This window comes from Grammomys surdaster, unplaced genomic scaffold (genome assembly GCF_004785775.1).
Source record: "Grammomys surdaster isolate TR1022 unplaced genomic scaffold, NIH_TR_1.0 842, whole genome shotgun sequence".
NCBI lineage: Eukaryota > Metazoa > Chordata > Mammalia > Rodentia > Muridae > Grammomys > Grammomys surdaster.
This window is the reverse complement of record NW_021605261.1, coordinates 661,810-686,218: the sequence shown is the minus strand read 5'-3', so window position 1 is coordinate 686,218 and position 24,409 is coordinate 661,810. Positions and strand designations below refer to the sequence as shown.

At 42.1% G+C, this 24,409-nt stretch overlaps 1 protein-coding gene and 1 long non-coding RNA gene across 3 annotated transcripts in view; one reads left to right on the top strand and one right to left on the bottom strand.

The window, feature by feature from the left end:
• Window positions 1–10,607: 10,607 nt before the first annotated feature.
• LOC114634052 lies at window positions 10,608–23,463 on the bottom strand. The gene is made up of 4 exons (XR_003713277.1): window positions 23,011–23,463; window positions 20,009–20,134; window positions 15,226–15,350; window positions 10,608–11,629 (listed from the first exon to the last, which is right to left on the bottom strand). It is a non-coding gene; the product is annotated as an uncharacterized LOC114634052 (long non-coding RNA).
• LOC114634051 (amine sulfotransferase-like) overlaps window positions 23,028–24,409 on the top strand; it is a 76,654-nt gene continuing 75,272 nt past the window's right edge. Inside the window, exon 1 of one of the 2 annotated variants that reach the window (XM_028782685.1) lies at window positions 23,028–23,324. The gene's annotated coding sequence lies outside the window, so the exon portion shown is untranslated. The remainder of the gene's footprint in view (window positions 23,325–24,409) is intronic. The other variant, XM_028782688.1, reaches the window with a different exon arrangement.

Below are 24,409 nucleotides of genomic sequence, written 5' to 3'. Positions count from 1 at the left end.
TGGGACTGGATTTGAGGGGAAGAGGGGAGAAGTGGGTAGGTCTCAGCATTCCCACCTTATCTCTACCATAGAAGGGTTGTTGTGTGAAAAATCTGGGGCTCTGATATAGGAAGCTAAGGACACCCCAAAGAAGAGAATGACAGGGAAGATGGCTGTAGTTGTCTCCATACCAGATTCTTTTTTTTCCCCAGGTACCTTAGCCCATCAAGGTCAAGAAAAAATATAATGGCAGCCATGAGACACTTCAAATGTATCTTTTGAGGCTAGAGAAATGGCTCAATGGTTAAGAGCACTGGCTGCTCTTCCAGAGGTCTGGTTTCAATTTCCAGCACTCAGAGTGTGACTCACAACTGTCTGTAACTCCAGTTCCAGAGGATTTGACACCATCACACAGATATATACGCAGGCAAAACACAAATGCATGTAAAACAAAAATAAAACTGTTTTAAAAATAAAAATAATGTGTCTTTTTGACTGTGATTATTACAAAAAAGGGGAAACCAAACGGGAATATTTTATCCAAACCAAAATACTGAGACATTTTACACTTTTCCATGCTTTTATTGTTTGTTTGTTTATTGTGAGGCAGGGTCTCATTCTAGCCCAGGCTAGCCTTGAACTCACGTCAATGCTGATATTACAGATATGAGCATCTATGAGCCACCATGCCTCACTTCACTTACTGGTTCTCATGAGTGACCCTTATTCCACATCATCTGGTAGAGTTTGAGATGGGAACAGAGAGTCATAGAGAAGAAACTCAAGTGGGCAGGGAAGGGAGTGACAGGGAAAAACCAAGGCTGACAGAGGGAGGAAGGCCCACCAGCTTGGTGCTCTGAAGAGTGTAGAAGAGACAGAGACAGCAAACTAAGAATGACCAGAACATAGAAGCACTAGAATTTCTAGATGACTTTTCAGCACACTAGTCCTATTCACCTTCAAACTGTCAGTCTTCTCAGCTTCCCAGACTTACAGTGCCCATCTAGGTCGCCCCTGACATCATCTCTAATGTGTGTCTCAGATCCTCAGCCCTGTACCTCCTTATCTCACTGCCAAATCCAACTTGTGTCCTCTTTCCCTCAACTCCCAGACTAATTGGGTAATAGGGAGAAATTCAGGGACTGGAGACTCAGAATTGGGTGTAAGGCCCAAGCTGGCAGCATTTCCAGGAGAGAAAAGGAAGCAGGACCCTCGCAGTCCCCTCCCATCCTCTTACATCCTTCCACACCTCCCTCACTGGGCTACAGAGATTCCACTGTCTCAGGGCTTGAGGGTCTCAGGGGCCCCTAGCTAATGTAAGGTTATTGTAATTGATATGAATGTAATTGATAATGTGTTGCAGTGAATAATGTCTTCAATTTTCTTCTAAATCCCATTTTTGTAGCCATCTGGGCTCCTCCAACTGCCCCCTGGGATGCTGGGTAATAGAGACTAATTATTCTCAAGTCATTTACTTTTTCAAAATGTTTAGTGCTTATCTGTTCTACAGTTAAAATGGAAACGACCCTGATTCACTTCCTTTCTTTTATTTAAATAGCACTCACACCCCAGCACACAATCTCAGCCAATCACACACAACCACACTGTCACACACAACACTATAAACACACACACACACACACACACACACACACACACACACAGAGAGTCTTCTTGGATGTGGCAACATGTCCACTTTCAAAGACACAAAAATACATGGATATTTTCCTTGTCGGACACACACAAAAACCATACATGGGCTAGTCTATATTCAGACAGAGAAACAGCCTCCATAGTACAGATGGACACTCTCTTTGGTCATTCCTTTGGTGTTTGTGGGAGCATGAGGGATAGGCATTGTCAGAGAGAAGAGGAGGGACCATGAGTCATCTTGAATGTGGATGAGTGTGGAAGGTTTGGATGGGGAGATACAACCCTAGGGGTACACGAGTGTGAAGTATTCAGAGCACAGGTTCATGTGAGGATAAGAATGTGTGCCTTTGAAGTGAGAATGTAAGAGTGAATTCATAGCTTTGCTCCTGTGTTAAGGCATGAGTCACTGACTTGGACAGCTGTGTGTGGAGTAAGTGTTCACACCTAAGTCTGCCTGACCCCTTGCTCAGTTGGCTCAGGGCCCGACCAAACCCAGGTGAGATCTGACCTACTTTTAACTGAGAGTCTCACACATAAATTTTTTCATGAGGGACCAGGACAGGCCACCCACACCATCCTGGCTGCTACCATCTGTCCTTCCTGTTCCCGAGACACTCTGTTTGACACCTAATGACTCTTCTATTAGTCCCTCACTGGGCTCTCCTGGACCCCACCCCCAATCTCCTTACTGCTCAGTCCTCCAACCTCCTCACTCATGCCTCAGTAAACCCTGATCCCAGTTAATATGTGGGGACAGATTGCTCCTCCATGCAGAGGTTCCTGCCCTGCCTTACTGTTCCTCACAGGAGGTGCCCTCTTACTGGAGACATCACAGGCAGCAAGGCGCTTGCCTGTAGGCATCAAATTGTATGGCCACACACACACACTCCAAATACTATGGAACCTGCAGAGACATCCTTCGGTGTCATACAGGCCTACCTCAGGGAGGGCAGTTAGGCCATTGCACCACACTAGGACATTTTATCTCTTATGTGACCTACAAAGTACAAGCTCGGAGCCTAGTTCTGATTGTCTGTCCACACAGGAATTGAGGAGACCAAGTCGCAGTGTGGACTAGAATGGCAACTAGCTGCACAGGGAGTCAAGCTGCAGGTGGCCCAAGGGTCTCCAAGCACCTGCTGTCCCCAGAATCTTCAGCTTCAAACTCTCAACCCACCCTCTTCCCCTCCTGGCTGAACTGGTCAAGAGTGGAGATCTTACTTGGAGGGCAAGGATCTTGGTCGACTGATCTAGGAAGCCCCCAGGTCTAGAGGAAAGCAGGTGTGGTTATGACTTCTTTTTGGATTTTTGCTTTTTTGGACTGTAAGAGGTATGACACTTATGGGTATCGAATGCCTTTCTGTGTTCTCTCCCTTCTCCTTTTGTGATTTCCTGTCCTGACTTTCCATCTCTCTAGAAGTCTTTTTACACTTCTCTTGATATGGTCCTGGTTTCGGTATATTGTTCTTTCTCCATTTCTTTCTGCAGCCTAGGCTGTCAGTCCATCTATCTGTCAGTCCATCTGTTTGTCTGTGTTACTCCTCTTCCTTTCTCTGCCTGGCTCCCCAGTTCCATCCCTGTCCTTAGGCCCCTCTCTGACTCCATCCTCTCACACCTTCTTGGAAAAGTAAACATTTAATTTTTTTTCTGCTAATAGATTTAATATTCATTTGTTGGTAGCCCAGGGACAGAAACGCATGACATTTCAAATAATTGTTATTTCATGGGTATCCCCTGGAGGAAGAAGCTGCAAAAGTGTGGAGAAGATTTAAGTGCATGACTGTGTCACTTTCTATTTCCTCTTGACAGGATCACCTGGTGCAGAGCTTCACAGTCACCAATAAAGTGGGTGGCTGCATTTCCAAAGACTCCGCGGCCATTACTGAAAACTGAGTGTAAAATATGTTAAATGATCCACAAAGTGGAGTGACCTGGGCGAGATGGGGGGAGCAGAGGGGGGAGCACCTGGAGAGATGCTGTGCCTTCTCCAGTGCCTCCATGGGTGGCAGGCAGTGGGATGCACATAGGTGGGGGGAGTGTGTGATGCACCCACCAATGTCTGGGGGGGGGGTCGCAGGCGGTGTGAGGGTGGGTGGGATGCTGGCTTCTTGAGCCCCTCCCTGAGGTAAGGGTGGCCCCTGTACCTTCTAGCACCAACCACTGGGGGTTCAGTCCACTGGACCTTGTACTTTTTAGTCACTGTCATCAGCTCTGCATGTCACGTTGCTCACTGCCTTCAATGGCATGTGGGGGAACTAGCCACCCAAGATGCACAGTATTATGGAGTCACAAGAAAAAGATCTAAAAGTGGGGCATTAGTTAGATAAGTTTGGGACAGGTATTCTTCCCTTTTGTACATTTTTATCAGTCTCCCAAACCCCTAAAATAACAAACCCTCATCAAAGCAAAGAGTATATGCCCTAATGTGCCTGGCCCTAAGTCTGTGTCATGGCCTGAAAGGTGAGTTTACTAGCTTTAACTCTAAGAGTCTGCAAATTCTGTAACCTGGGCCTTAGTTGCCTACCTGAGGTGTGGGAATAATATGTGCCCCATGCATTTCACATGACAAGAGTTAATTAAAGCAAAGAGGCCATGTAAAAGTGACATGAGAAACCATTACATGCAATACAAGTAGCGAGTATTATTTTTGATTGTTCTAACACAGGTCTCATTATATCACTCTGGCTGTCCTAGAACTTGATGTGTAGACCAGGCTGGCCTGAAACCCACAGAGATCCTCCTGCTTCTGCTTCCCAAGTGCTTGGATTAAAGCTATGGTTCATTACAGCCAACCTCGACAGAATTGTTATTAACATGTAGACACAGTCATGGGGAACACATGAGCACCAAGATCAAGAGAGGCTCTAAGGCCTGAGAGACAGGATGGCAAACACAGTTCTGTTGAGTTTAGGGCTCATCTCTCCTTACCTCCTGGCTTTGCTAGTATTAAACACACTCAGGGTAAATAAATGTCTGCCTGGTAGCTTGGCAGAGAAAACAGTATTTCCAGGTTGTCCCCTGTGGAATCATACTTAAGTGACAGCACGCCTGGACCAGAACACTAGGGAAATTAGCTCCTGAGGCTCAAATGTTGCCTAAGGAGCATGACTAAGGAGAAAGAAAGACCATCTCTGTAAGGGAAAGAGGAAGCCACCTTTTCCTTGTGTAGTAATGATGTCCTACCTGATATAATGACACCACTGTAATCCAGGCTGGGCTGAGCCACATGATATGATCCTGTCTCAGAAAATAAATAAGTAAATAAATAAGCAAGCTAGATGCTGGTGGCTCTTGCCTTTTAATCCCAGGACTTGGGAGGTAGAGGCAGGTGGATCTCTGAGATAGAGGCCAGCCTAGTCTACAATAGTGAGTTTCAGGGCTACACAGAGAAACCAAAATATGTAAGTAAATAAGCAAACAATTGCAAATAAGTAAATGAATAATGTTTAAATGTATTAAGGTTATAAATCATGTAAATTATATTTCTGGCTTTTGGAACACAATCCATGGGACAATGTTGTTAGTGTCTTAAAAAGTGACAAGGCAAAAGCAGAGACAAGAGAGACCTCACACCATGGGTGTGTGGTGTTTGAAGAAGGTGGGTGAATTAGGAAATGGAGACTGGAGGGGTTTCCAAGCGTCAGGACACAGTGTGTCCTTTAAACCAGGGAAAGAGGGTGTCTTGAATTTGATCTACAGTTACATTATTTTCACAAAACAAAATTAGTGGTTTTCTTATGGACCTCCATCTCACTGGCTTCCCAGCCTGCTGTGACTAGAATTTGATGTCATATATTCTTCTCATTATACTGGACGGTCTCCCCAGCAATTCTGTGATTTACTTCTGCTCTATTGCCACAGTGGACACCTCAGAGGCCATGCATCTGGTGAAGCCACGCCTCTGGTGAGACCACCCCTCTGGAGAGGCAACACCTCTGGCAATGGCTAGGTAAGTTTCACCATTTGTTTGTATTGTCCTAGACCAGATTGCTCTGGCTCTTTAGGTATTGGTGTAAACTTCTGAATTTTCCACCACTGCAGCAGCCCGCTGGGGCTTCTGTAACAAAATGCCTCAGACCAGAAAGCTTACTCACAGTAGACTCACATGTCAGGGAAGGCAAACAGGTCTTGGAGCTTGTTTTATAAGGATTCTACTCCAAATGGGGGTGGGGACAGCTCTGCCTTCATGACCTAGTAGCCCACAGAAGGCCTCACCTCTATGTACTGTCACTTTTAGAGACAAAGGCTCCTTCTTGGATATAGATTTTAAGAAGACACAAACATTAAGACCATAACAATCACCTGTCATGTGAGCCGATTGTGTATAAGGAAGTAGGGCCCAGCCAGACACCACCCCCATTCCATACCTTAATCTCGGACTCCTCAGCCTCTGGAATTATGAGGAATAAATGTCTATTGTGAGTAAGCTTCCTGGCGCTTACAATGCCTCCTGCCCTGTTTCCTTTGGTCCCCTTCCTCTAAAACACAACCTTTGCTTTTGGGTGACTCAGTCTGGTCCCAGCTAGTCTGCTGCCTTAGAACTGGAGCTGCTGCTAGGCACTGAGATGAGCTGCCTGCAGGACAGCATGCGGCTAGGAGAGAAACACATAGCTGACCAGGAATGAAATCCGGGTCTGGGGCTGGCATTACAGGCAGGACACAGAGAAGGGCGGCACAGCCGAGAGGCTCCAAATATATGATTGCAGTAAGGACACTAGACAAAACAGTCTGACAACAGAGAGGGACATGTGATGTCCTGCTGTAAGAGATGAGGCAGGATAGGTGGGTGAATTTAGGTGGACCAAGCCAACAAGCAAACCCATTTCAGGCAGGGATTTGATGCAGGTCACAGATGCAGATTGCTTGAATGTGGTGTCAAAGTTCATCCAAAGTCCCTAAAACCCAGGAGAAAAAACAAAACAAAACAAAAACAGAAAAGAAACAAACAAACAAACAAACAAACAAAATAAAAGCTCATATGTCTCTGGCTTTGGGGCTGCTAATGTTAGGAATTCATGCTGTACCCTGGCCTGCTGAGAACCACATCTGTGAGCCACACCTGGGTAGCTGGACAGGGCAGGGCATGGCAGGATGAACCCAGATGCCCAGCACAGTGCACAACAAAGATCCCCCAATTTCAGAACACAGACACATATGCCTGTCCTTATTTCAGAGTATTTATTTGTCAGGAAGAGATGTGGAGGGCTTTTGCATGGCTTTTAATTTCTCATTTCAAAGACACGGGCTCTGAAAATGCTTACCTCCTGATTTTTCTTCCTCCTAATTAGACTAGGAGAATTCATCACACAGAATGCTCATTTCAGTCACAAATGAGTGGCAGAAACATTATTAAGGAAAATCATCATCTACCTGGAACACACTCCCCAATAGCAAAAATCGAGAGCACAGCCCAGGACCACACAGATTTGCAGGAAGGATCTCAAGCAGGAGCCCTGTAGAGAAGTGTGTCCTGGTTTTGAAATGATTAACATGGAGCACATAGCACACAGATACACTCTATCGTCCTGAAGTGGTCCAGCCTGGAGTGTCAACCACTATGCATACACGTGTGCCACAATTCTCGGGAGGAAGCTGTTGATCAAGCCTTAAATAGAGTCAACTTGCAGATTCTGAGAATCAGGCAATACTGCAATCTGGAAGAGCTAGGGATGGCCAAATGAACATCCATGGTTGCACTCTCAATGAAAATTTTGCCGACAAACTGAAAGATCATCAGGTAATACTCAATTGTTCATAGCTGACACCATATGACATTGTTCCTAGTGGACTCCAGGTCCCACTGCCACCCTATGCATACACCTGTGTATCTGACAGTGGGGACAGACCACAGCTCATATGACCCCAGTCATTCCAGGGTACAAGCTTTGTCTCATCTTTGATCCACTAGATGGTTTAATTAGACAAACTGCCCACCCATGAGATTACAATATTTAGCATGACTTTGCAAATGTGGAATTGGCGTGACTCAGGATTTCTATGCTGGAGTCAGTGGTTCCATTGGATTCCAAGTGTCTTACAAGAAGAATGAGTGAATAGAACAGTAACTTTCCTGGACTCCTAGTGCCTGGAGCAATAATTTTGAGTTATAACAAAATTAGAAGCTTAAGGATTATGTAGGGAGGAATAAAATAGACTTTATCACAGTGGTGGTAGTATTTGAATAAGAAATTGAGGAGTGTGAGGTATGTATTCCTGGGCCCTTTGTGGGTTAGACCAGAAACAGTGGATCCCAACCTGATTTTAAAACAGTTCTGTCTCATTGCAGCAGATCTAGAAGTGTTCTAACATACATTTCTGACTGAGCCACTGGTCTCTTGGTTTGTCTTATCTGGGTGAGTATTTTTCCTGCCAGTTAGCCAGTCCAAAGACTCTCTGGGGACTGTTCATTATTTTAAGAGAAATACATCCAGATATATACATATGGGATGCCCTCTTCATAGTAAATTGAGATAGTTGGTTGGTGCATCAGGTAGGTGAGCTAGGCTTCCTGCAAGCTACCCAGTCACTACATGTGGGGAAAATTTAAAAAGGCCGCCACAGCGGTGCAAGCCCCAGAGGGGCTTCCGCCGCCGTGGCAGGTCCCACATTAGAGAAGAGGTCCTATGGTTTCAGTGGCCTAAGGGCCTTGGCGGCGGCAGGCCCCAGTAACACGAAGAAGTCCTTGGTTCCAAAAAGGTTTATTGTCATGGCGGATAATAGATGGATCTAGGCGTACCCCCCAAAAACTCAGGACAGTTCTGAGTTATATAGGGAGGGAGAAGAGGGGGAGGATTGGGGGAAGATCTGAGGGAGGCATATTTAATTTGTTCTGCCCTCTGGCCTTCATTAGTATGTAAATCCCTAGGGCCTGAGGCCTATAGCCTGGCCTATGTAGTAATTCTATGGAGACTGTGACCGCTTTTTCAGGATCCTGGGTTCTGGGGGGAGTCAAACTCCTGCCGGTTCTCATGTAGAATCTCGCCCAGAATCTACAGAGTCTCGGGGTTCTAGACACCTGCTCTACCATGACCCAGGATACCCTTACGCAGTCCCACATCTCCTCCCTTTACTTTTTTTAAAAAAGGGGGGTCACTGTGAAAATTTTGGATTCGGAAGTCGAAAGAAAGCACTATGTAGGCCAGAGGTATTAGCATAATTACGTCACAGGGTAAGGGGGAGTTGGGGAGTAGGGAAGGTAAAGGATCATTGAATCGATTGAATTTAGGTGGTACAGTTTGAGGGTAGTAATATCTGACTAATCTAGATAGACATTACGTTTTCCTCACTAACATGTAACTTTAGTTATGACTTTGGCAAAAGAGTTCATCTGTAGCTGGAAGGTCTGAATCTGTCCATAGGACTCAGCATCTCTGGATCTTGGCATGTGTCTCTGGATCTCAGCGTGTCTCTGGAATCTGCAGTCAGGCAGTGTGGCTGTAAGAAGACAGCACGGCATCCTAGGCAGGTTCCAGGAGGCTCTATAAGTCTCTGTTGGACTTGTGGGAGCACCTGTAGAATAATCACAACAGGGAAGCGGCACCCCAGCAGGGGGATGTCTGTAAAGGGGTAGCAAGCATTAGGCTACTTGGGATCAGGTACTTCATGGTGTGTCGTTGAGATCTTAGAAAGCAAAGGTGTTTGAAGAAATTTCAGTTTTAGAAGTCACCTTTGAGTCTGTTTTAGCTGACTGTGGAAGAGAATCATATTAATTATGTAGGCAGCAACAGTTTGTCTGTAAAAGGAAACTAGTTGTTAATTAATAGTTGAAAGATGTTGATCAGCTTCTTGATTTAACCTGTGGAAGTAAATTTAGATGACTTTCACACCTTGAAGAAATTTTAAAAGTTGAAAAAAATTGTTGAGAATATATCATGAGTGAAAAGGAGACATTTAAACAAAAAGCAAAAAATTTTGGGTTGAAAAGCACAAACACTGTTGTTCTAGGCATTCCTGTTAGGGGGAAAGGCATTAATGGCAGATTTAGAAGTAGTGGAGGAAAGGCCTGTTCTGCCATGTGGTGGTTTGGGTTACCACCTGGTGGCTGGATGTTCTAGCAGGGAGGTCAAGGAATTCCCCCTGTTGTTTTTCTTAGAGAAAAGAAAGGCTAACTTTGAAGAAAAGTTTAAAGCGAAAAATACAGAAGTTTGGTAACAGAGTCAGAAGGAGTGAAAGGCTGTGTGAGACTGAGTTATGGCAGAGAGACACCTAGAGGTTGAGAAAGAAATTGTAAGTTAAACAAAGGCGAAGGGGCGCAGATGGAGTCTCAGACCCTCTGCTAACAGGCAAGCCAGCTGGGGTATAGCTGGTCGCAAATGACTTAGAAGGGAACTAGTCGGGAAGGGGCAAACAGAAAACCAGCCCTGTTATTACAGGCAGGTCAGCTGGGCTGTAACCAGCTGGCCGCAAATGGTGGGGAGTGGGGGAATTTTAGCGCGAAAAGTTAACCCCTGGGGGAGGGGCAAACTTCTGTGTAGGGAGAGCCCGGGAGATTTTTTTTGGGGGAGGGGTAAAGAATGGCGATTAAGGGGTCTTGTTGGGGCACCAAAATGTGAGGAAAACTTAAAAAGGCCGCCACAGCGGCACAAGCCCCGGAGGGGCTTCCGCCGCCGTGGCGGGTCCCACATTAGAGAAGAGGTCCTATGGTTTCAGTGGCCTAAGGGCCTTGGCGGTGGCAGGCCCCAGTAACACAAGGAAGTCCTTGGTTCCAAAAAGGTTTATTGTCATGGCAGATAATAGGTGGATCTAGGCGTACCCCCCAAAAACTCAGGACAGTCCCGAGTTATATAGGGAGGGAAAAGAGGGGGAGGATTGGGGGAAGATCTGGGGGAGACATATTTAATTTGTTCTGCCCTCTGGCCTTCATTAGTATGTAAATCCCTAGGGCCTGAGGCCTATAGCCTGGCCTATGTAGTAATTCTATGGAGACTGTGACCGCTTTTTCAGGATCCTGGGTTCTGGGGGATGTCAAACTCCTGCTGGTTCTCATGTAGAATCTCGCCCAGAATCTACAGAGTCTCGGGGTTCTAGACACCTGCTCTACCATGACCCAGGATATCCTTACACAGTCCCACAACTACAGTTTTAAAAGGTTGACTTGACCCTGGTGGAAATCACTTGTAGTACTTCAAGTACCTACCTTCAGTCAAAAATCTCTGTCACATACCCACAAATGCAGTCTTAACCTCATAGTTCTTTTTGGAATAAGACTTATGATTAAAATCAAACTATTTAAAATAAAACTATCATACTGGGATTTGGTGGCATTGTACTTAAATCCCACCAATTGGGAGTCAGAGAGAGGAAGATCTCTGAGTTTGAAGCCAATGTGGTCTACAGAGTGAGTTCCAGGGCAGCCAGGTCTACGCAGAGAAACACTGTTTTAAAAGAAAACAAAAAACAAAACAAAAAAGTAAAATTGTCATTATAGAATTCAATACTTATTGAAGATTTTTAAGTTGGTCTTGATGCCAGGTGATAGCAATAACTTTCTGCATTTCTATGCAGAGAGCCAAAACCTTGTGTTATGTGAGCTTTTCTTTTCCATACAAGAGACATTGAGATGCTGATCAGTAGATGTGTAAGAACCTGGAAGAAGCTGTTCAGTTGGGGGAACTAAGCATCTAGGACAGTGTGTCAAGGTCAGTCTTTGACCCAAGTGCCAAATAGTCCCTCTTTCTTCATGTGATTATAATATTTTTAGATGTTTCAGTACTGAAGTGGGTTTCCACCTTGGTCTTTCTAGAATGTATGGAAAGCAATGAGGAAAAGGAAACCTGGCCACTTCTATTGAATCTTCAAGATTTTTCACAAAAATATAAATCCCAGTTGAATTCACATTCTTGGAGTGAGCCCATGACTCCACTTGTGTAGCAGACTGACTGGTAGGTGTGGGGAAACTTGCTTGATTTTTGTTTCTATTTGTGCCAAGAGATATGAAACTATTAGTAGGATAAAAAGTAAAACACGTCATCATGCTGGATCCCTTGGCACAGGAGCACTGCAGAAGGAATATATAAATTATGAGAAGAATGAGAATTCTCAGGAGCATTCAAACAAGTCTTCTCTTTATACCCACATTCTTGAATAAGACCTCATCCTCCCATCCCTTCATGCTCTTTTTGCCAGCAAAGGTACTTAGGGGCAACTTTAGAAAGTGCTAACTGAGGCAGCATGTAAAGGGTTGATTGAATATTGTTCAGTTGAGGTCAGACTAAAAGGAAGGGTCAGTGTTATCTCATTGAAAAGAGGAAAAGAGTTCATTACTCTTCACAAACTGTGTGTCTAGAATATGTGTAAGCAGCCAAAGATGAGCTCTTAGATTCCAGAAGACGCCTGTGAGTTGTTAACATGTGCCCTTTGCCCACTGTTGGTACAATAGACTTCAAATGTCAGGAGGTGAGCTATCTGACTTCACTTGAAGTGTTTTTTGTCAGGTTGGAAGACAAGGCAGGAGTATGTGTCAAGGTGATCACCTCCTAACATTGAAGGAACTATCAGTAGTAGGTGAAGCTCTCAGAAGCTGTAGAACATGTAGTGTGTACTTAGTCAAGTGACATTAGCTAGACGTACAGTTTGCCCACAGGTAGGTGGCATAACCACTGCCTGGGTAGCAGACACACATGCTGCCAAGAAGATAGTAAGTTGTCATGCTGCTGCTGTTTAGGTGACAGTTCATGTGACCTGTTTGTCCGTTTACTGATATCAAAAGATGGCTAAAGGTATTGTTTTCATTGTTAGGACACATTGATCAAAGGACTTTTTTATTTATAACATCAAGGGAAAATGACCTATAATGATTTTCATTTTACATCAAGAACTAATTTTGCATTCTCTAGTGAGAATGACTGAATTGCCACCCAATTCTTATCCTTGATCCAACCTCAGCTAATTGCATAGACATTGTAAATGTGCAGTTTAAAACACACAGATTTGTGTTCCAGTTCCTTACTGGGAACAGTCTCTTAAAAGTTCCATAACTGGCAACAGTGGACAACTGTTATATACCATTTGTGCTTTGGGTAGTGTTACTGTTTTTTCCTTCTCTATGAAGAGAAATAATCCAGTTCAGTCCAGAGTTTTACTATTGTGACCAGAACTTTATACACTTGTAACTACCACAACAAATATGTTTAATAATATATCAAATTTTCAATTGGTCCCTGAAGAGGTCAAGCTAGTGCACTGTCCATGGTCCTGAGGCATAATGTTAAATTGTGTTGTTTTCCTTAAGTGTATGATCTAGGTAAATATTTCAGGAATATGGACCCAAAGAAGAAGATAGGATACAGAAGGTAGAAAAGGAAATAGAAAGAATAAGAGAGACAGACTTACAAATACTAATGGAAAAGCACCACCTTGTAAAGAGAACAAGTTAGGAGAAGGCAGCCAGAACCGGGGAGAAGGGTGTTCTTGGGGATTTTATTGTGTTACTGTTCTTGATGTTTCTTTTCTGTCAAAAGCAGAGCATTTGAGTTGGAAAAACTCTGAATGGGAGCATCTGGCTATTGACTTTTAGACAACATATAGTACACAGTGGGATTCACTACTCACAGAACTTCCTTGAACTTTTATAGGTCTTTTTTTTTCCTTAAAAAGATTAAAGATTAAGATGAACAGTGTTAGCACACACTTTTTAATCCCAGTACTCAGGAGGCAGAGGCAGGTGGATCTCTGAGTGTTTGAGGCCAGTCTGGTCTACTGAGCCAGTTTCAGGACACAGCCAGTGCTACACAGAGAAACTCTGTCTAATGGGGAAAAAGTGAAGGATAAACTATTGAAGAGCTTGAAAACTGCTTCATGATAGAGCAGCACACTGAAACTCTAGACCTACCAGCCACAGCAGAATCAGTGACAGGAAAATGGGAAGGGATCAGTGATCACTCGATGGTTTTTGCCTTTCAGTCAAAGTCACTTGCTTTGACTCCCATTGGTACTTGATTGATTATGACCCTATGCACTTTGAACCAGCCCTTGGAAACTAAGCATAAAGGAAAACAAGATGGTGAAGATTAGATGCTTAACATTTTTACTCACCAGTGATATCTCGTACATTTTTTGACATACATATGTGTGATTCAGTTGTCAAGACTGGAGAGATATCACAGTCAGTAAAAGACTTTGTCTCATACTCATGGAGCTGAGTTTTATCCTTATGACTCTGGTAAAGCCAGACATGGATGTAACCCCAGTGTTCTTATACAGAGATGGGAGTCCACCTAGCTGACTCTCACACACGTGCTGTGGTAAGCATATTCCTGGTTGACATGAACATATGTATACATTCTGCACAAATGCAAAGTTTTTTTCGGTTTTGTTTTGTTTTGGGGTGATTTTGGGGCTGTCCTGTAAGCAAGGCTGGCCTTGAACTCACAGAGATCCACCTTCATCTGCCTCCCAAGTGCTGGGATTAAAGATCTGTGCCACTACTGCCTGGCTATGCAAACATTTTAAAGAGAAAATATATGATTGTTTCAAATGGTGGAGAATTGGACTAACAGCCTCTAGTTTTGGAACAACTGCCATGGGAGTGTGAATTTACTGAGATTCTGATTCTTAGTTTCCTGGCCTGTAAGGGGAAGATAATGAGCAATTCATTTCTAAAAACAATAAAGCTGAAGGCTTTAAAGAAGGTTCAGTGGTCAAAAGCTCTTGTTTGTTCTTCCAGAGGACCTGAGTTCTGTTTCCAGCATCCACTTCAAGCAGCTCACCTGTAACCCTAGCTCCGTGGAGCATCATACCCTCTTCTGATCATTATAGGCTCTACCCTCACTCCCATAGTTATATGTATTTACAGAATTCAAAAGAAAAACTGGTCAGCTGCTCTAAGATTGATATTTAGTAATAAAAACTTTCATGTGCTTTTATCTCTAAATTATTCTTATACATTTCCATAAGAAGTAAGTGTACTCCATCTTCTAGTTGCCATTATTACATCAAAACCAAACACAAATCACGCAAACACTGAAAGATTGCTGATCACAATGGGCTGTACTCTTCCTTTCACAAGTCTTGCCCTTTAACCTCGTCTGGAGCAGTAGCACCTTGATTTTGAATAATTCTGAGGAGCAGACTAGAGATGTCCTGAGTATCATGTTGACATCTGTAGCCTCTGTCTCAGTTGCTTCTCCCGAGTTCAGTGGTACTTCCTTTACTCTCATAGATGTTCACTCCCTAAAATATTCCCCAGTCTGCTTCCTGGAGAAATTCAACCTAAAACACCTAATTATGACCTAAAGCAGGCTGCTGGATTCTAGCACTCTTCAGCTAGGACTTCACTTCTTCCCTGAGGGAGTAGGTCAGTGTTTGGATATGCCACTTCCAGTACTGTGCAGTCTCAGAGGTTTGAACAGTTACTTTGTTGTCTTCTGTGTGCACCTAAGGTTGGTTCTAGCGCCTTCTGCTGTTGCCATCACTGGTAGTTCAGGGACCTTGATGCTTACTGCAGTGTCAAATGTTTCTTTCTCCATGGCTTTCATGGAACTCACCATCTACAACTACCACTGTTGTGGTTACCCCTAATACTGTTACCCTGATTAATGGTGGCTTCAACTTGTATTCATAACACTGATTTAGTCAACATTTCTTTACTCTTACCTGCTCTTAATTCAGTAGTAATTCCTGTGATGATATGGGGTCCAGTGGATAGTCTGATGGACAGAGAGCCTGGAGCTACAAGATCTAGGGAGGTACCTTCTTCACCCAGTACAACCAAGTCAATTCTAGGATTAGAAAAGGTAAGTCTAAGAGTTGGGCAATCTCATTTTATAGCAGGAACAACTAAACCATCTGTCAACCTAGTCAGAAGAAACAGCCATTCTGAATCTGCTGCAAAGAGAGGAGTAGGAGAGAATCTTTAGATCAGCAGAAAATATAGATGCTGAGGTGGAACAAATGTCTGAAGGATATTATTGTTCACTTGAATACACTGGGAAGACCTGCTGACACTGAGGATCCCAGCAGATCTACAAAATTCTGAATCAAAAAGACTTTGCTGTAGCTTAGTCAGAACTTGAAGACAGGAATAGCAACAGGTTTCTGAGTTACTGTTATGAGGAGCAAGAACTTGAACAACTAAGAATAGATCCTGATAATATTAGTGTTTACAGTTACTACTTAATCTTGGGTTGTAAAAATGTGTGTGTGTTTGATTCTGTCAGTACTATGAAAAAAATACACTACAGCATTATTTTTAGAATTAAATAAAATCAGATCAGAAGCAAGTGCTTGCCTGTGATTAAGTAGAAATCTATTAACATCTTTTCCAGACAAATTACCTATTGGGTATTGATTTTGTGTGTATAATGATTGTATATCTTTCCCTCTTAGGTTCATTCTGCATACTATTAGTAATAACACACCTACTCTGCATCTGAACTGTGGAAATATGACTCCTAAAATGTATACACCAACCAATTCTTACTGGATACTTTTTACAGTTTCTGTAAAATGCTACTTAAAAACTATCAAATGAAGTTCATCTTCTGCTTTCAGATATAATTCCTTAGCGTACAATCCTTTTGTGGTTAAAAACAATATGGACAAGCAGTGTGCTGTGAGTTACAGAAAGCAAGTTATAATAGTTATGGGAAGGAATGGTGTTAGCGGATGTGGAACTTGAATTAGGGCATTTTAAAAAAATGGTTCTACCAATTGAACCATGGGCCCCCTCAATGTAGGACCAGTGCTGCTCCTTTGGACTACACATCCAGCACTAAAGGAGCTATTTTTAAAGAGCAAGGCTCAGGCAATCCCATTGTTATTAATATTTTTATTATGGGTACTTTAGTACCCAGGATAGTTTGGAACTTGGAATTCCTCAGCCTCAGTTCTCTGAGTGTGAGAGAATAGCTATGTGGTGCTACATCTGGCAAGCCTGCTGTTTTGTTTGGATTATTATTTTTTAGCTGTTAGGTTTTGCGTAACTATATTTTTTCAAGAACAACTCTTATTTTTGGCACGTATTACTAAATAATGTGATCTTTAAAATTTAAGGAAAAGTAAACAAACAAACAAACAAACAAACAAGCACAAACATCATGCTGAGTCAATAGCAAATGATGGTAGAACTGGCAGGGAAGTTTGTTGAGTTCTCCAGGATTTCTCACTGACCATGCTGTGCTAGGGTGAGTGAATCTAGACAGCACCAGTAATACATACTTCTGATGTCCTCTTGGTGTGACCATGCTGGATAAGAGTCTGAAATCTAGTGCAGGTTTCTAGTGTACTGGGTACTAATTGCTGAGACTAGTCCATAGGGTGCTGAGTGTAGAATGTTTGTATGTACAAAGCTTCAGTTGCACTTTTAGTAATCATGGATACTGTTAACCTGGTGTTGGTAAGAGTGTGAAGCAGCTGGAACGGCCCAGTGACACTGCTGTCAATGGTCTGATGGGAACTAGGCACTATTCATCTACTCTTCGAGCCAGTAGTTTTAGTGTTTTTGCAGAAGACTTAGAAATCTCAAACTAAATTCTACTCAAGACTACTCTAGAAACTTTTATTCAGAAAGATTCAAACTGGAAAAAAAAAAAACTAAATGTCATCACCAGGTGAGTGAACAATAAAAAATTATGGTGTATTTATGTGGTAGAATACTACTTAGAAATACAAACACTCTAGGTCACATTAGAAATAGAAGAATCTCAACAATATTATGTAAAGCAAAATGATGCCATTCATATATTACCTATGAGGTAGAGGAAATTGTTTGTAAAGGTGGATTGATAAAGCTGGGCAGTGGTGACACACGCCTTTAATCCCAGCACTTGGGAGGCAGAGGCAGGCGGATTTCTGAGTTTGAGGCCAGCTTGGTCTACAGAGTGAGTTCCAGGATAGGCAGGACTACACAGAGAAACCCTGTCTCGAAAAAAAAAAAAAAAGGTGTATTGTTAGAAATATATATTTTACAAAATCTTTGGGTCAGTACTCATGAATATTGTAGTGTGTACATTCAACCCCAATTTAAATGGTATTGTAAAAGGGAAATGTCCAAATAAAGAAATTGAGTATACACTGTGACTGAGAACTGTTTTCCCCACAGTAGAGAACTCCACTGCTTCTCTGTTAAATAATGAGCAAGGGCCAATGGCATCTATAGGAGATTATGACAGGGCTGCACATCATAAAACCCATCTGTGACAAGAGATCTCTTCCCCAGAGGGTTATAGGCAAATTTGGCATGACATAGGGTTGAATTTGTCCTGAATTGCCTTCTTCATCTCTCCAAGTTAGAAGTTTAAAACTCTATTTTTGGTTATTGGCATAACCAATCCATAATTTTAATTTCTTCCTCATAATCATTATCTATAATACCTGGATAGATTTGTAATGCTTTTACAGTACTGCTGCTTCAGCCCAGATGTAATCCCCATGTCCCTGGAGGCAAGGGCCCAAAAACTCCTGTAAGCAGCATCTGAACTCTTATTTCTGGTGTCAACACATGTAGGTAGTGGAATTGAGGTCCAGTCCTGCACTTCCTGGGGGTGCTAAGATAAGTTCAGTAATGGATTTCCCTGGCTTTGCAAGAGCTTCATGGCCCCATAAGCTGTTGGCTGTGGATTCTTGGGGTCCTAGGGCTGGCCCCACCATTCATTTCCCGATAAGAGACCACTATGTTCATCTGTTTCAGATTTACATTCCTGACCCAATGATAGCCCTTCTTTACTGAGGACAAATTTCTGGCATGCAACCTGATTGTTTACTCATGCCTTTGTTCCTGGGACAGTCATTTTTAAAATGACCTAAATCTCCACATTTAAAACATCTTTTATCTTTAGGGTTCTGTGCAAGCATTACTTGTACAGTGGTCTCTTGGTAAGGCAGCAGCCATTGCCAGACCCTAATTGCATAAGGGACCAATTTCAGCACAAAGATGAATGTATCGAGGTAAGTATGTCTCTGCTTTGTATGGCCTGATAGCTGTGCAGCAGGATACATTAGCATTCTCATAAGCCAACTGTGTAGCAAAAGGAACTCCTGCTTGAGGATCTCCAAAAATTCTACCAGCTGTGTTCAGCAACCTGTCCACAAATTCCTGAAACTGTTCATCAAGGCCTTATTTAATACCAGATAAATTCCCCTTAAAATCTCTTTTAGTAGATAATTGATTCCAAGCACAGTGGGAAGCCATTGCTATCTGTGCATACACTCCTGCAGGTAGCTCTACCCAATTAGCATTACCTTCATATTGACCTTCTCCTAGAAGCATGTTAATATCCCAATCTGCATTATCTGCCTGAGCATTTATCATGCGGTTCTCTTACTTGAATCGTGCCATTTTGAACTCCAAAGTAAGTAATCTCCTCCTGACAAAGTAGCCTTACATATAGTTTTCCAATCTTGGGGTGTTAAATTTGCTTTTACCACAGTATCCAATAAAACTTGTGTGAAGGGGGCAGTAGGCCCATACTGTGTCACAGCTGTTTTTAATTCTTTTATCACTTTGAACTCCAATGCCTGGTATTGTCTGACACTTCTGTTCTGCTGGTCAATTATATCAACTACATGAAAAGCTAACACATAAGATGTATCTTGCCCATCCCTATGAGCCTGAATCACAGCCCTTTCTAGTGGCGATTGGTGCATCTCAAAATCATTGCTCTTTTTGCACCTGACACTTTCACTCCTGTAGCTTGTTAGTCAATTTCTGCAGCTTAATTTCCATCTCTAACTTATATACCTTCATGTTGATCTGGGCTGCTTCTGCTGCATCAAAGACTATAGGTGGAGCAGAAGGTGAATAGGCAGGCCAATCCTCACTGTGGTGTTTGGCAGCCCTTTCTTTTAGTTCAGGTCACTCCTCTGGGTCTAATTCGTCGTCAGAATCTTTAATTTCTTTTATCTGAGCTGTAAAAGGTGTACTAGGTCTATACTTCTCTGATTTAGAGTTGAGAGGGCCTTTTCTGTAAAAGTGCTCTCTGATAGGCGTTCTTGAACCTCTTAAAGCTGTGATTAGGCAGCAGCTAATGCCTGCAATGTCTCTTTATCTATGTTCACTAGCATCTTTTATAAGCTTCCAGAGGCAGAGGGTGTTAGGATCAACCTAGGTGGTTCTAAAAACTTCTCCAACTGTTTCCCAGGTTTTCTTATTCAAAGTTCCTTCTTGTGGGAACCACGGGCAGTGTAAATCTATTTCAGACAAAATTTTTTTTTATATATGAATTGAAAACGCTGTTCCTCATGCCTGGAGCAGCTCTTGTAGGCTAAGGGTAAATGCCTGTTTAGGATTCTCCTGTCCATTGTTTAACGGTCACCTCCTAGGTGAGGTTTGTGTCAGGTCAGCACTTATTCAGCCTAGACCATATCTACTAAAAACACACTTGGAACATGGCCTCTAAAAGATGACTAGCGCTAGTGTTAGAGCTAGTTCATTTCTTACCAAGTGTAGGATACTCTTCTTCTTCTTCAGTTTTCCACGGAGCTCGATCTAAGACATCATTTCTCAGCGAGACCCACATTGGGCTCCATCTGTAGCCACTGATGGCCACAGACCAACTGGGTTCTTCTGAAAGGGGGTATGGAAATGAGAAAGGGATGGAGGGTGACAAAAGATGAAGCCAAGACAAAGTTCTCTGATCAAGGCTCAAAGCTTAATGTTGAGCTTTTCAATTTAAAGGGAAAACCCCACTGAATATCTTCTTGTTTCAGCTGGAGATGGGTAGAGGAACACATCCTTAGTCACAAATGGAGTTTCCCAAGGCAAACTCAATGGGTAGTTTATTCTTCTAATTCCTGTGGCAGGTTGCCTATGCAGACAAGGTAGGTAACTCCACCTAGGTCCAATTATTTGTTCTATGGTGGTAAACAAGGTCTTTCAGGCCTGCTCAAGGCTGGGGAAATGGCACATGCGTGTAATAAATTTTAGTTTTTCTCACTCCTATTATGCTATCTCATTGCCTTCCACCTACTGAAAATGTTCTTCTTCCTAGCAAGCTTGCCTCCCACTTTGATGTCTTTCTTGTGTTGTGACCTACTGGATTTTGATAAGCTTGCCTGCATAAGCATTCATGAGAGATTATTTACTGGAACATGAAAAAAACCATATTGGTAGCTACATTACTGAAAAAAAATTACATCATTTCCCTAGCTACCATTAACTGTCAATAGTCCCTAGGGAAAACTGAATCTTCAGGTCTCTCAGAAGTCATTGATTGACTGTATATTTTTATCTTGGGATAGTGCATTGTGAAAAAATTTCATCCATGTTGGCATGTCATATTGAGATTTTAATGGTAGCAGCTTTTCTATTATGCATAAAAGACACTTTCTCACAGCACATGTCATACCTCTTTGACTCTTACAATTTTTCTACCTCCTCTTCGATGATGTTCTCTGAGTTTCAAGTATAGGGTTTGCATTGTAGATGTAGGAACTGGGGTTGCGTACCGCACAACTCCCTGATTAAAGACTGACATACTCATACAGACTAAAAAGCATATAGAACATTAAATAATAGGATCAGAAGAGAAACACTCATGCCATGGCATATTACAGTTAAAACACTCATATGCAGAACAAATAGAGCAGCAGGTTCTCAATCAGTTGGTAGAGATTACTTGCAGAGTTGGACAACCCTTTCATATGGGTAGCATATCAGATATCTGACATACCATACATTTAATTTATGATTCATAATAGTAGCAAAATTCTAGTTATGAAGTAGCAAAAAATATTTTCATGGTTGGGGGTCACCACAACAGAGGGAACTGTATTAAGGGGTGGCAGCATCAGGAAGGTTGAATGTCAATGAAATAGAGGGTTTTGAAAGTTGGATGACAAAAAGCACAATTCATATAAAAGGAAAACCCCATTAGAATTACAGCTGATTTTTCAATGGAAACCAAAGCTATAAGAACCCAGAGAAATCTACTTCAAATTCTCAATCACCACAGATGCCAACAAAAACTATTATTGTGTAGTAACATTGCAAAACTATTTACCATAGTTGAAGGAGAAATAAACACTTACCATGGTATAAACAGACTAAAAGAATTAACATTCATCAGACTAGTTCTACAGGAACTAAAGGGAACTACAGGGAAGCAATACTTTATACTGAGGAGGGGAATAAGGATATCCAAGAGACTGTAAAAAGAAAAGTAATGATTCTGTAGCCACTGAATATCAAAGTAAGACTAAAAATACTAACAGCAACAATCAACATATACATTTCAGTATTAACTTTAAATATTAATGGCCTCAACCCTCTAATCTAAAGACATAGGTTAGTTGAATGGATTCAGAAATAACAGCAATATGTTCTTATTTCAATATTCTTGGTTTTTTTTGTCTTTTTGTTTGTTATGCATTGTGTCTAGACTTACATTTCTTTTTAAAGGCTCACTTGATTCTTGATTCTGAAATTGACATTTCACAATTAACATTGTACATTTAATTGTTTTTAGTATGCAAAAGCACTACTTTTTACATGTTTCCTGATAAGTTTCAGGGTAAATTCTATGAGAAGAATGTGAGTTGTGTATTGTTTAGGTGGAATGTTCTTGAGATATCTGTTAAGTTCAATTAATCCCTGATGTCATTTAGCTCTAATGCTTCTCTGCTCACATTTTGCCTGTATAATTTACTGGAGAAAATGTTGAAATCATCTACTATACCTGTGTTTGTCCATTCTATATTTATAACTGTAATGTCCTTTTGGTGGATTGTTCCCTTAAGCAGTCACCTCTTTTTCATCTCTTTTGGCTAGTGTTGGCTTGATGTCTATTTTGTCAGATATCAGAACATTCACTCTTACATGTTTCCCAGTTCCATTTGCTTCAGATACATTTTTCCAATAAAGTGGTGCCTATCTTTAGTGGTGAATGTTTCTTGGATACATTAAAAAGCAGAAATACTGTTTTCTGATCCATTAAGATAGTTTGTGTCTTTTTACTGTGGAGTTCAGCCTATTGGTATTCAGAGTTGCTAGAGAAAGGTCTGTTTCAATTCCTGCCATTTTGTTGATTTTTTTAGTATTTGGTATTTTGCAGTTCTCATTTGATTACTAAATGTTTTAGTATCTTCTAATTTTTTCTGTAGCTTCTTGAATGTGTTTATCATTCAATTGAATTTGAAGTATTTCTATCAATGGGGTGTGAACCCATCCAGCTACAATAGGCATGGAGAACATCCAATAAACACATACAGGAAAGAAATACTCAATTTCATACTATGCTAAATATTCAGAAAAAAAGAAAGTATATTCAAAGCAGCAAGAGAGAAAGACAAATACACATGCAATGGCGGGTTTACCCAAAGAACAGATACTTTTAAAATGGAAACTTTAAAAGCAAGAGGAACATTGGACAAAGGACATAGTTCAAGTTTTGAAAGATCATAACTGCCTACTAAGTCACATGGCAGTTTCATATAACTTCTTACCTCACAGGCTGGGCTTCCTTTGGCACTGAAGAAGTGTGCAGCTGGCCAGAGGATCCAGGACCTCTAAGGTGGAATGTATATTGAGAGAACTTCATGAGTATGTTAGGTATGGGCTGCTCTGCAACTTCTCATTTCCTCAGTGAGCAGTGGTGTAGGGACATTGCACTTCTCTGATCAACCAGAAGAAGCCACATAGTGTTGAAGAAATGTGCAATCAGGTTGGAAGCTACTAATCTGTTTGACAAAGCTGAGTGTGGAAGAGCAAACGGGCATGGCAGGAGTGGATTCCTGAGATCTCCATGCTGTCCACCTGGGTGAGCACATATATCAACAGCAGTGTGTGCTGGAGTTAGAAATCATGAGTTCTAAGCTGTTCAGGTTGATTGAAGACAGAGCTGCATGAGTGTGCAACAGGAATAGGGGTCCTCAAGATCCTCATGCTGTCTGGCCAATGTGGACACACAGAAGGGTTGAAAGGTGTATTGAAGACAGAAGTTCCAAAGACCTATAACCTGTCCGGTTTGGTAGGGAGCCATGGAGTGGCATTTCATGAGAGAGGCAGAAAAGTGCAATATTTTGCCCTTGTCTGGCCAGGACCTATGTACACAGCAATGGAATTTTGTCCTACTTAGTTTTGGTTCACATCTTGATAGCCTAGAGAGACCTAAGAATGGAGTATCAGTGGAGAGAGAATCCGATCAGATTGGTACGAAGTCATGCATGTGGGAAACTGTCAGGATTCTTTTTCTTGATGTAGGAGGGCTCAGCCAAATGTGGATACCACTATTTTCTGGGCAAGTTGATTGGGTTGTGTAAGAAAGCTAGCTAAGCATGATCTTGAAGATGAGCCAGCAAACAACGTCCCTCCATTGTTTTGCTTCATGGTTTTGCCTTGACTTTTCAAAATGATGAACTGTGATGTAGAAGGATAAGTCAAGTAAACCCTGACCCACCCTCAGATGTTTTTGTCAGGGTGCTTTGTTACAGCAAGACAAACTATTACAAAATGCATGTAGGAAGTATGGGCTCCTGAGATTTTCAACCTGTTTAGTCAGGTTGAGGACAGGGTTGTGGGAGGGGAGTAGGTGTCAGGGGTTGGGATCTGCAAAATCTCTGTCTGGCTGGTGTGAGCATGCAGACTGGTAGAAATGTCTATTCCTTTTCCTAAAGTTAGATGTTTCCCATATGTTTGTTTCCTACAACAATAGTCTTTTGCTCCAGTTCTGTTGCACCATCTTTTCTTATCTCTTGGTTGATTATTAAAGCCTTTGGTTTTCCACATCAGCTGCTCTTAGGTAATGATTATTCTCTGGTTCCCAAAACCCACAGAATTTGACCCCAAGTCTAAATGATGTTGCAAACTAAGGCAATATTTGTAAAATAATACATGCTGTGAAGG